At 39.5% G+C, this 11973-nt stretch overlaps 1 long non-coding RNA gene across 1 annotated transcript; it reads left to right on the forward strand.

Annotated features, from left to right (window-relative positions):
• Positions 1-8914: 8914 nt before the first annotated feature.
• On the forward strand, positions 8915-10495 carry LOC137968120 (uncharacterized). Its single transcript, XR_011116627.1, has 3 exons — positions 8915-9182; positions 9319-9604; positions 10358-10495. It is a non-coding gene; the product is annotated as an uncharacterized lncRNA (long non-coding RNA).
• Positions 10496-11973: the final 1478 nt, after the last annotated feature.

An 11973-nucleotide genomic window follows, 5' to 3' on the forward strand; every position in this document is an offset into this window, starting at 1 on the left:
TGTCACTCTGCCTAACACCAGCTCTTTTCAGTAAAACTAAGAATTACAAACAAGGAAAGGTTACGTTTATACAAACGTTGGCCGTGTAGCACTTATATTTTAAACAGAGTTAACCTCTAGTTAACCTCTAGTTAAACAGAGTTAACCTCTAGTTAACCTCTAGAGTTAACCCTCTAATCAGTTAACTCTGTTTAAGAATTACAAACGCTTATTTGCCTTTTTTATCACTTGGTTTACATGATTATTCCACTTAAGATCGTTCGATATTGTGACTCCTAGGATCTTAGCGCTATCTACAGTTGAGAGTTCCTTCCCAGCAACAACCACAGGACTAAAGGTATGCTTGCTCCTCTTGAAGTCAATGATCAGTTCCTTGCACTTGGTAGCGTTAAGTTGCATACTCTGCATCTGTGACCAGCCCTCGACAATATCCACTGCACCCTGAATGTCACCCTGGAGACCACAAGGAACGATTTCAGCCACGGTAGTGTCATCCATGTACTTCCATGTACAGACCCGTCAGTAGCCTCCCCCCACTGATGAACCATGGACGTCAGAGCTAGAAGAGTTGAAGACTTAGGGATGCCACCGAACTGGTCGGGATCAATCACCTCTAAAACAGCTGGGCCAACATAGCGAGAAACATCTAAGTCCTCTGCAAGTTTAGAGATTATTGGGGTGAGCGATATTGGGCAGAGGTGTTTGTAGTAGGAAGCAAGGATTGACAGGCCTACACAACTCCTTAACAATAGAGATTTTTGTACCGTATTTCCGGTTTTTGAAGTTACACTCTCACATGAGGCTATTGTATTGTATTTTTTGGTCTTTGACCTCTTTAAAGTTTCACTCTCACAAGCACGTCCTTGAGAGATTTTCCTCGTTTGAAGGATATGAGTGGTGGCTCTTTGAAAATTTGCCGTAGAGAAGGCTGATTTTGTATCAAGTGCCATTTTTCTATTAAAACTTTTTTAAGGTGTGGCACTCCCGGATGATACTGTGTCACAAAGGGCAAGATATCCTTTGGGTCTTCATTTTTTTGTTTCAGCGCTGATTCCCTTTCTGTAAATTTAATGCCCGATAGAAGTGTCTCAATCAGACGTTTCGGATAACCTCTAGCAAGGAGACGTGATTTAAATTTGTTAATGTTCTCTTCAAAAGTTGTTTTTGAAGAGTTAGTGCGTAGGAGTCTTAGGGCTTCGCCCTTCACGAATCCTTTTTTGACACCTGGTGGGTGGCAGGAGGAAAAATGGGTGTACTGAAAGGTTTCAGTTGGCTTGAAGTGTGTTTTTACATCCAGAGTGGATTGATTTTGAAAACGTTTGCCTTTGTATACAACAGTGTCTAGAAATGTGGCTTCAGTGTTTGAGATCTCAGCCGTAAATTTTATTGTAGGGTGGTGTGAGTTTACTTGTGTGATGAACTTGTCTATATCCTGTTTGCTGACATCCCACAACGAAAAAATGTCGTCAATGTATCATTTCCAAATCAGTGGCCTTATGACACTTTTGCTAAGAATTTCTGTCTCGATGTAGGCCATGAAGATGTTTGCGAAAGCAAGGGCCATTTTCGTACCCATAGCGGTACCGTGAATTTGAAGATAGTTCTTTCCGTTGAATTGGAAAGAGTTTTCTTTAAGTATAAGTCTTAGCATTTCTTTGATATAGTTAGTGGGAATTGGAGGGTTATTTTTGTGAAAATTTTCGTACGCATTGCATACTGTAGTGATTCCCTCTTCTTGCGGTATATTTGTATATAGACTTGTGACGTCCATCGTTACAATGAAAGTTCGTTTTCCCATCTTCGTCTTTTCAATGAAGTTGATAAAATCTGTGGAGTCTTTCAGATAAGACGTTTGTGATGTGGAAATAGGCTGAAGTAATGTGTCAACAAATGCTGATATTCTTTCTGTAGGCCCGTTACAACCAGAGATTATTGGTCTCCCTACAAGAGTAGGCTTGTGGATTTTAGTAAGGGTATAGAATTCAGGTATTCACGGTGGATTTGGTGTTTGAGACAACCATTTTTTAGTCATGTCATCGATATAGTTGTTACGGCTTAATTCTGAGATCAAGCGTGACACTTTCGTATGTGTTTCTTTCACTATGGGTTTGTCAAGAGGCTTGTAGTTATTTAGGTCATTGATTTGGACTTGGCCCTCTTGTATTTTATCATTTTTATTCATGACAACAAGTGTGGTTCCCTTGTTCGCCTTTTTAAAATTTAGATCTTTGTTTTGTTTCAAAGCGTTCAGTGCTTTTCGTTCTTTGCGTGACAAGTTGTGTTTTGGTCTGGTTATTTTTATCTCCGCAATTTGAAGTTTGACCTCTTCCAGGTAGTGTTCTAATGTTACTGATGGTTGAACTGGCGGTTCCCAATTCGATTTTACATAGAAGGGATGGATTGATTTGTTTTGCCCACGAAAAATGTATTTTAAACGCATTCTTCTTGCAAAGGCTTTATAGTCCTGCAAGAGCTGGCGCTTTATTTTGTTTTTCTTTACTGTGGCAGTGGGTATAAATTTTAGGCCCTTCGTCAATAAGCTAATTTGGGTGTCAGTTAAAACCTCCTCAGAGAGGTTTTTTATAAAATTCCCATTGTTGTTTGTAAGGGACTTGTTTGATACTTTTCTGCGTTCATTGCGCTTTTTTGTTTTCATTTGTTTCTTTGTCAGTTTATGTTTTCCCTTCTTTGCGCTGTCTTTGTGGGTAGTGTTATTACATGACTCAGTGAAAAGACGTGTACTTTTCAACATTTTTATTGTTTACAGCTGCTTGTAATGTTGACAGTAGTGTTGGCACCTTCTCGGAATCCATTCCTAGAAGAGCTGCTAGGCTTTTGACACTGATATCCGCCGACAGCGGTTGGTTTTGTAATTTGTTTAAGCTTGTATTAGAGCCTCTCTTAGCAGTGCCTTTTCGGACAGTTTTTCCTTTCTCCTTACGAAGCCTAGTCTTTTGTTTTTCAAGGCGGCGGTGGTTAAATCTAGTTAGCACTGAGAGGAAACCTTGCTCTGCTTTTAGTTTAACCGCCTGAATGTCTTTTTTAAACTGTTCGTCCGGCGGGATATTTGCCCGCACAGTGTAACATAACGACTTCGGACAAGTTTTATTGTCCAAGTGTTTTTGTAGTTTTTCAATGGACTCCTCAGTTCTCTTGATTTTTGCTTCCAAAGAGTAAAGATTGTCTGATTCTGCTTTTCTTTTCCTGTTGTCTTTCTGTCTTTGCTTTGCTGATCCGTCAGGCTGTTTCGTTTGGTGCTGGTAGCTCGGTATTTCTTCCTCGGACTCTTCCATCTCGGTATCTTTGGAGCTTCCAGGTAAAGTAATTTCGTTCAATGCTGTATTTAATGGGCTCGTTCTAGGCAATAGAGCAACACTGTAGTCGTCTGTGGAGTCCATTAGTGAAGCAATAATTCAGTGTGGTTTTCAGCAAGACCACGGTTTCGAATCTTCACGATTCTCGTCAGTTGCAATTTCAACTATTTTTCTTGGGGAACAGTAGAGTGTTTAACTCAATTCTATTCCGCCGAAAAACGTACTGGTAAGTGGATTTTATAGCCACAGTAATATGAGATTAAGATCGAAAAAGGCGCATTCCAATTGGTCCTTGCCAGTCAATTAGTTAGCTGTATTTTCGATCCGTTTAGCTGTCAAGCTGTGGGTTGTGTTTTCTCAGAGGACTGAAAATGGAGTTTTATCGATGTAACAGAGTTTTTTACATTTTTGTACTACCCAAGGTTGGAACACACTATGAGCTGAACATTTTAGTTAACTTTCATTGTAATAAGTTCAGCATAGTTGCGTGTATTTCAAAGAATGTTCATTCATTTTAGTGCAGTACATGATTAGTAATATGAGTGTTTTATTTAGGTCTCACGTGTAAGGACGGGGCTCTGTCTGGAAAAAGTCACAGTAGTAGGTAGCAAGGATTGACCGGCCTACACAACTCCTTAACAATAGAGATTTTTGTACCGTATTTCCGGTTTTTGAAGTTACACTCTCACATGAGGCTATTGTATTGTATTTTTTGGTCTTTGACCTCTTTAAAGTTTCGCTCTCACAAGCACGTCCTTGAGAGATTTTCCTCGTTTGAAGGATATGAGTGGTGGCTCTTTGAAAATTTGCCGTAGAGAAGGCTGATTTTGTATCAAGTGCCATTTTGCTAATAAACCTTTTTTAAGGTGTGGCACTCCCGGATGATACTGTGTCACAAAGGGCAAGATCAGTGATTGGTTTCTCTTTGGGTATGGGTACCACGTCAGCCATCTTCCAGGATGATGGACATCTGTGCTTTACGAAACTGCTGTTAGGGATGGTAGTAGTGGATGTAGCGAGGATATCTGCATACTCTTTCAAAATCCAGCTAAGTATCCAATCAGGCCCTGTGGCCTTCAGGGGATTTAGCTTAGACAAAGCAGATAGGATAGCAAGCTCGGAGACGATCAGTGGTGCTACGTCTTCACTGTTGGGAGGTATACACTCAAACCTCGAAAATGATGCCATTGGATCAAGAAATGCAGAGTTGATCCTGTTGGCAATGTCTTGCTCAGAAAGACCATCAAAGCCCTCAACCTGTAAGCTGGACAACAGGGACTCCGCGCTGGATGCAGGGGTCATGGCCATGATATGTTTCACAGCATTCACCACTGGCTGGGCTTCGTGTCCTTGAGATGCTTGACTTTAGCAGCTTAATATTAGGAACACAGCACTTTACATTGACAGTTGACCATTTTACGGTAATGTGTAAAGTGTTCAGTGTCTCCAGTGTTAAATGCATGTTGTCTTTCTTTGATAAGGTTCTTAAACTCAGGCGTCACCCATGGGGGATCATTAACATGGACGCGAGACTTGTTCAGAGGCATGATATATAGTTTCCAGTCCGATCATGATGTAGTCCGTAAGTAACTGAAGTTTTTCATTACAGTCCTCTGTGCACCGGACAAGCGACCCGTCGATTGAACAGAGGTATTGGCCCAGCTCCTGTTTCCTACTTGGGCAGGTGTCTCTCCTGAGAATAGTTTTCCTGCTAGTACCATCATGTGAACCACCATTTAAGTCGCCACACAGGAGAAAACCGCAGCAGGAATATTCACTCTCTATAGATGTTAGAGTCACAATTAAGTGGTCCAGCATCGCTGAATTGTTGACGGTTTACGGGTGGTAAATAGTACCGGCCATTAGGCATGTAATTCCCCGCGGTAATCTGGGCAGTCTAAGCCACGACTACATGGTCTCGAAGTCAGGATCGTGTAGGTGTTCAAGAGGTCTAAATTTGATATGATTCTTGATGTACAGACTAACCCCTCCATGAATATGGTGCTACATCGAGAATCACACTTCTTTAGGAGTTAGGGACATGGTATTAGCGAGGAGTAATCTAACTCCGTGTTTGGTAGGTGCATTACATCGCCCATGCGATAACCACTTCACTGCTGCAAAATTGGAAAAGTTATGCCCGCGCGCCCCAGAGGTACACACTGAGGTCGCCGAGTAATCTTGCACGTGGATTCGGGATACAACCACTGGGATGGAATGACTGTCAGCATTTCCAGTGTGAGAGGTGTCGATTTGAATATTTAATGTGCAAAATGGTGTAATATGCAAATCGTCCTCTTCTGGCGAATCTCTCGCAGATAAATTCGACATAAAAACGCTGTTGTTAGATTCAAGAGTGATTTCCCTGCTATGAGCCAGTCTCAATCTTCGTCGTCGTGTTCCTCCTCTTAAGCCTCAGCGCGTGGGTTTTACGTGTGAAACCCCAAGAGTAGTCAAACGTCGCCATAGGTTTGAAGTGAGGAGATTCTTGTTCAAAAAAGTTGACAATAAACTTCTCAAAAACAATCTTGTGTAGGTTATGGCCATTCGGGACAGATATGAAATAACGCGATAGTATAGTTAGCCAGAGAGAGTGTAAAAGCAGCGAAAAACTCTAGATTGAAAGGAGCGAATTTTGACATGTGCTGCCAGTCAGACGCTCTGTTATGTCGGCCTACGTACGTCTACATACATCTTTAATATTGGACATCCATCTTTTGATCAATTGACACCTGTTAAAACGAGGTAACCGCTGACCAGTATCACATGACCATATCACAAGAGCTCACCGAGGTCAGCTGTTTTTTTCTTTTAAAGTTGACTGCTGACCAGGTACGGGTTTTTCGATTGGATTGCAGGCTATGTATGGGTTAACTCACCTTAACGTAAGCAAGTCTTCATTTATTGCACGTTCTCTGTGGCTCGAGACGGCTACACAGCCATACTATGTCAACTGTAGTTCTTACACAGTCAACGCTTTTCGTGTTCAGGTGGAAAACGGTTTGGAAACTATTTTATTTCTGCATTTTTCACTGGTTTCAATCCAGTGTGACATATCATGATAACTGTGGTCCACACTGGCGGCTACGCAGTTATTCAAGTCAAGCATCGGAGGAATATAAACTTAAAGCTTAGTGTTTATTTTTAATTTGCGTAGAGCTTCTTTTTTCTCTTTATTGTTATTTTTGGATAGCGTTACATGATGCCTGGAGACCCATGACTAGAACAGAAATGAAAGGAGAGCGAAAGAGAATGACAACAACAATAACGACACAACAGAATACCTGTAATAGCTCATACTTGGTGGAAGAAGTTACTCCACAAATTCTTTCCTTGGGCACTAAACCGTTTGTTATTTTCAAAAAGTGGTTGAATCGATTTTTCCCTTGTTCAGGAATGAAAATCGAATTTTTATTGTCAACTGAAATTAAATAACAAGTATCTGTACTCTTTTGGACATAGAGAAAAAGTTGATTTGTTTGTTTGTTTTGCTCTAAAATGGGAGTGAACAAGTGCTTTGTAATCCGTTTGCACAACTGGTTTTCGATCTGCTTCGACAGTGACAAGAAAATTTTGCCCTTATGTTATAAACACGTAAACACAATGAGTTTCTCGTAAAATTAGGGGAAAATTTCACTAGCTGGTGTTTTCAGTTTCTTTATAGCACCTAAACGTTATTTAAGCATTGGAGCGGATCTTGTTTGAAGTTCGTCCTTTCTTTGTTGCATTGCCGTATTTTGCCGATTCTTGTTCCAAGCCAACCTGGCATGTTTCAATGAAATACATCAAAATGTGAATGATCTCGTTTTCAGAGATAAAGTGGAATAAAGTACTTCTAATTTTAGGGTGATTCCTATTCGCTGGCTATTGACAGTTGACTCTAAAATGGCTTTTTCCTTTTGCGTTCACTCGCTTAAGGTGTGCTTGTTTTCCTTTAAAACTCATGTGATTAAAGAAAAATTCATTGCCAAACTGGTGAATTTCAAAGTTAATTTCACTCCAAAAACCAATATCGTACTCATCGCTTCGTGATTCACTCCATATAGGTTTTAGCGTAAAATGCACCGTGGAATTCACTAGTTAGGCAATGAATTTTCTATAGAAGGAAGCAAAGAAAATGATTTAATTATGAAAGCAGCAACTGGAAACATCAAAACGCGGACAAATCGAAACCTTTTATTTTCACTAACCCTACAGCACTAAGAATAAATAACCAGGGAGCCCCACTTTTAGGCTTGGCTAAATCTATATATTACTACCGTGAAAAGTTAGTGGGATCCAAATCTGTACAAGTTCATTGGCTTCCATTTTTCCTATTCTTATGTTAACATCATTATTCAGTATTAAATTCTGACTTCATTGTTTAGGGTGTGCCTTTCTGCTAAGTTTTCTTTTCTTTTTCTGAAGTGAAAATTAACACTTATGCAAACTTCCCCTTTTTAAGTAAATTCTCACATATTTGTTGTCGGAGATAAAAGTAATGTAAGCGTCCTTTTTTGTGAGGTTTTTTTTTCTCCTGTTTTGAAGTGGAAATTAACTTTTACCCAAACTGCGCTTTTTTGAATGAATTCTCATGTCTTTCTCTAGTCAGAAACACAGAGAATTCAATTTTGCTTGTTTAGATAAATCCTGACAATATGATTTACTTGGGGACTCAAAATGAAAAAAACAAAACGTTGCATCCCACTGTAATTCTTGAAAGTGAATTCTTAAGGTTATGTTGCTTAGGTTGGTTTAAATTTGTTACGAACAATTGCATGTTTTTAAAAGTAGACAATTTATGATGCAACAATTGCTGTGACAAAAAAAGAAGACTATGCCAATGCGTGCAACATAAGTTAAGGGGCGATTAAAACCAAATCAATTGAGAACTATTTTATGGGAGGGCTTTTTACTTGTTGAGGGTGAACTCGAGCAGAAAAGTGTATTCAAGCATGACGCTTTTTGTTATCTTTATTGGTCATTGGCTTTTCTCAGATTTGGTGGCTCCTAAAGGTGCTTTTTGGGTAAAGAAGAACTTTTAAAATTTGGTTGGTGTTCCATGCGTTTCAATAACTGCCGGAATGGCTTTGTACAAGACATGATCTATGTATTTCCCACACTTGGCTGCAAGGACCTTCTTTCTCCAGAACTTCTTAATACCATCTATCAGCTCCTGTTTTGGATGAGGCTTGACTTTTGTTCAGCTCCAGCCAAAGGTTTTCAATGGGATTTAAATTTGGGCTTTCCCGGTGAGTTCTCCACCAGTTGATCTTGTTCTCTTCAAAGAAGGTTGCAGCAAATTTGGCGTATGCTTGGGATCATTATATTGCATGAAGTGGTGATTTGGAAGTTTCTTGTCGATGAATGGCTTCTCGGAATGTCACAGAAGAGGTGACAAAGCATGATTCCTTCAAAGATGCAAATCTTTGCTGCGCCATGTCTGCTTATTCCAGCCCACACATGCACTTTTAAGGGCTGACTGAGTTAAAGCAAATAAGTTATCTCTAAATGTTAAGAAATTGAGCTATGATGAAATGTATGTGAAATGAATCATATGTGAACTGCGGATATAAAATCAAGTGAAGCTATGATCCTCGCAGTTATGAACACGCCGGGCTGGGGCGCGCCCAAAATTGGCAAGTTTTCTGTCAGCGGTGTTTCAGGTTTCAAATTTCAAAATGGCCGCCCTTTAGTCTGCATAGATTTGCATCGATTTGCATACTTAAAAGCTGAATATCTTATAACATGGACCGCTATGATCTGTGGGACGGAGGAAAGCACATGGTAATTTTGATGTTGACAGGTCGGCCATTTTCCGATTGTCATTCAGTCAAACCGTGGAGAATACTTTGGCATTTTTCGTTGACTGTGTGGTACCGAGCTGAGGTAAGTCCATTTCTTCGTATTTGATAAACTTGAGCCGTTCATTAATTTCCTTCATTTTTTCCGAGGAATTCAAAACGATAGATACCTCATAAAATTATTTGTGTATTGAATTCTAAAATTCTTTCTTGCTTTACAGGTGTCCTGCCTCAAAAAAATGGAACCGCATGCTAGGCTGTACGTGGGATTGAAATCGGCACGCTCGTTAGACCGCAGTAACTACTTTTGATCAGCGAATCAAACAACCATAAACAGCAATGGGGGAAAAGGGAAGGCAAAACAACAGAAGCACAAAAACTAGTGCGAAGTACCGCTTCCCGATTGGCAAATTAGCGACTAGAAGAAAGGAACTACGAGAAGTTTACCTTGACAACTGCCAAAGCCTTCAAGAAGAAAAAAGAAAAGTCGATCGTGTGAGCAAGAGAGTAAGTTTTGCCTTGATAAGCTTAGTAAATATTAAAAATATCACTAACTTAATTTGTTAGACTGGTTGATTATTGTTTGAGTGCCACTAATTTTGATTGCCTTGAATTTAGTTGTTGGCCCTACACCAGGGCTAGTTATATTGATAATCATTTAGTTTGGCCTCTGTTGTCAGATGTAGGCAGCCTTATGAAAATGTGACTAGATCTGCAAAGTATTTGAATCTGACAAATAATCATTGTGGGACCATGTGTACTAAAGGCTTCCGCAGTCAAGTGTCCATCGATACCCTCAATCAATACTCTTGATCGGTACTCGACTGACACCACAATGACGCTTCAGTTGACACTCGACTGACATCTTGGTTGACAGTCAGTGGGGAGTCCACTACCAGCAATTTTTGATCAATGCACCGTAGACGGTTGACACTCGCCCGACTATCCACCACCTATTGATCAAATATTGACTGTGTGTTGATCAAGTGTCAAATAGAATGTCAACCAAGTATCCATTGGGATGTTGATCAAGGGTATTGATCGAGGGTATCGATCGACACTGGATCATGGGTGCCTTTTAATACACATGATCTGCAATGGGTTACAAAATTGGTGGAGGTAAGAGTTTCCTCAGTTGCTGACCAGAAAAATTATTTTACCATACTCTTGTAAGGATTACTTATTTTCAATTTTTTTTTGCCAGATAATGTATTAAATATTCATCAAAAAACAAGTTAATTGCATGATTTTAATTTTCAGATCAAAAGGTGCCAATCCAAGGTATCAGAACTTGAATTAGTGAGGGTCCCCTCAAGACAAGCTCTTTCTGAGACGAAAAGGAAGAGACGAATGAAGCTAAGAAGAAAGGCACCTTCACTGATCCAGCCAGGAAACTCAGAGCAGCTTCAAGATATAATTCATGCTTTCAGTTAAGAATGAAGTTGGTGCATCTAGACTATATAAGAAGCTAAACAAGTGGCTCAAGGAAGGCAGAAAAAAGAAATTTGAATATCGTTTCACTGGGAAAGAAACCAAATGCTTTTGCCACAAATTTATGTTCCTTATTGATTCCCTAAGCAGAGAAAATGACACTGGGCCTGAATTACTTCGACTTGTTTCCATTGCATTTGCTGCCCTTCAACTGCGTGACGCAGTGTCAAAATTCAGTAGAGTTGAAACTGATGAAGCAATTTGCCAAGAGCTAGAGGTTCACTGCCAGTTATTCTTTAATACCTGTTCCCTTTTACTGAAATCAGTTAATCCTACAGTTTGGACTGTGGGATATGCAATTCCATTTCACAACAAAGCATTATTTAAAGAATTTGGATTGGGATTAGGCATTAACACAATGCAAGGCCGCGAGGCTAAACATGTAACCCTGTCATCATTTGCACGGCACGCTACCCTCACAACTCGCTGGAGGTTAGTTATGCGCCATGAGTACATTAGCTCTATCTGGCTTAGAAAAACAGACCCATTCCACTTTCGTTATGTCAAGTGCAAGGACAAGTACACACCTAAAGAGGCTCACCTCCCTGGGTTTTGTTACTGTGGTTTTGAAATGGGTGAAAACCAAGCAAAATGTGTTTATTGTTCATCAAGCCTTTATAAGGCTGTTTACAGATCTGCACACAATGCAGAACTTGATAAAGAAATCTGCAACATGCTCAGTGTATTTTTCTAGCGATTTCAGCCTCACGTTCTGCTTTCCAAGGAGATTTGCAGCATGCTTATTGCGAAACTTCTTGTAAAACCTCACTAGACTTTTTATTCTTACATTTGTATTTTTGGGAGCAACATTATGAGACAGAATTGTCAATTTCACTCATTGTTGAACACAACTTATAAATTATTAGTGTTGGAGCTTAATTAATAATAACATATTTCATTGCTTTCTTGGTTTGACAACCGATGTAAACATTATAACATGTCAATTATGAAACTTTTGATCAATATTCTTTCAGAATGTTCATGGATTGTTTCTTATCAATAAACTTTGTTGTAAAGAAAAAGTCTGTCTATGATTAATTTACTCAGGAAAGCAATGTAGCTCTCATCATTTATTGGCAGGGTGGGCTGGGAGCAACATTATGAGACAGAATTGTCAATTTCACTCATTGTTGAACACAACTTATAAATTATTAGTGTTTGAGCTTAACATATTTCATTGCTTTCTTGGTTTAACAACTGATGTAAACATTATAACATGTCAATTATGAAACTTTTGATCAATATTCTTTCAGAATGTTCATGGATTGTTTCTTATCAATAAACTTTGTTGTAAAGAAAAAGTCTGTTTATGATTAATTTACTTAGGAAAGCAATGTAGCTCTCATCACTTATTGGCAGGGAGGGCTGGGAGCAACATTATGAGA

This window comes from Montipora foliosa, chromosome 8, assembly GCF_036669935.1.
Source record: "Montipora foliosa isolate CH-2021 chromosome 8, ASM3666993v2, whole genome shotgun sequence".
Taxonomy (NCBI): Eukaryota; Metazoa; Cnidaria; class Anthozoa; order Scleractinia; family Acroporidae; genus Montipora; species Montipora foliosa.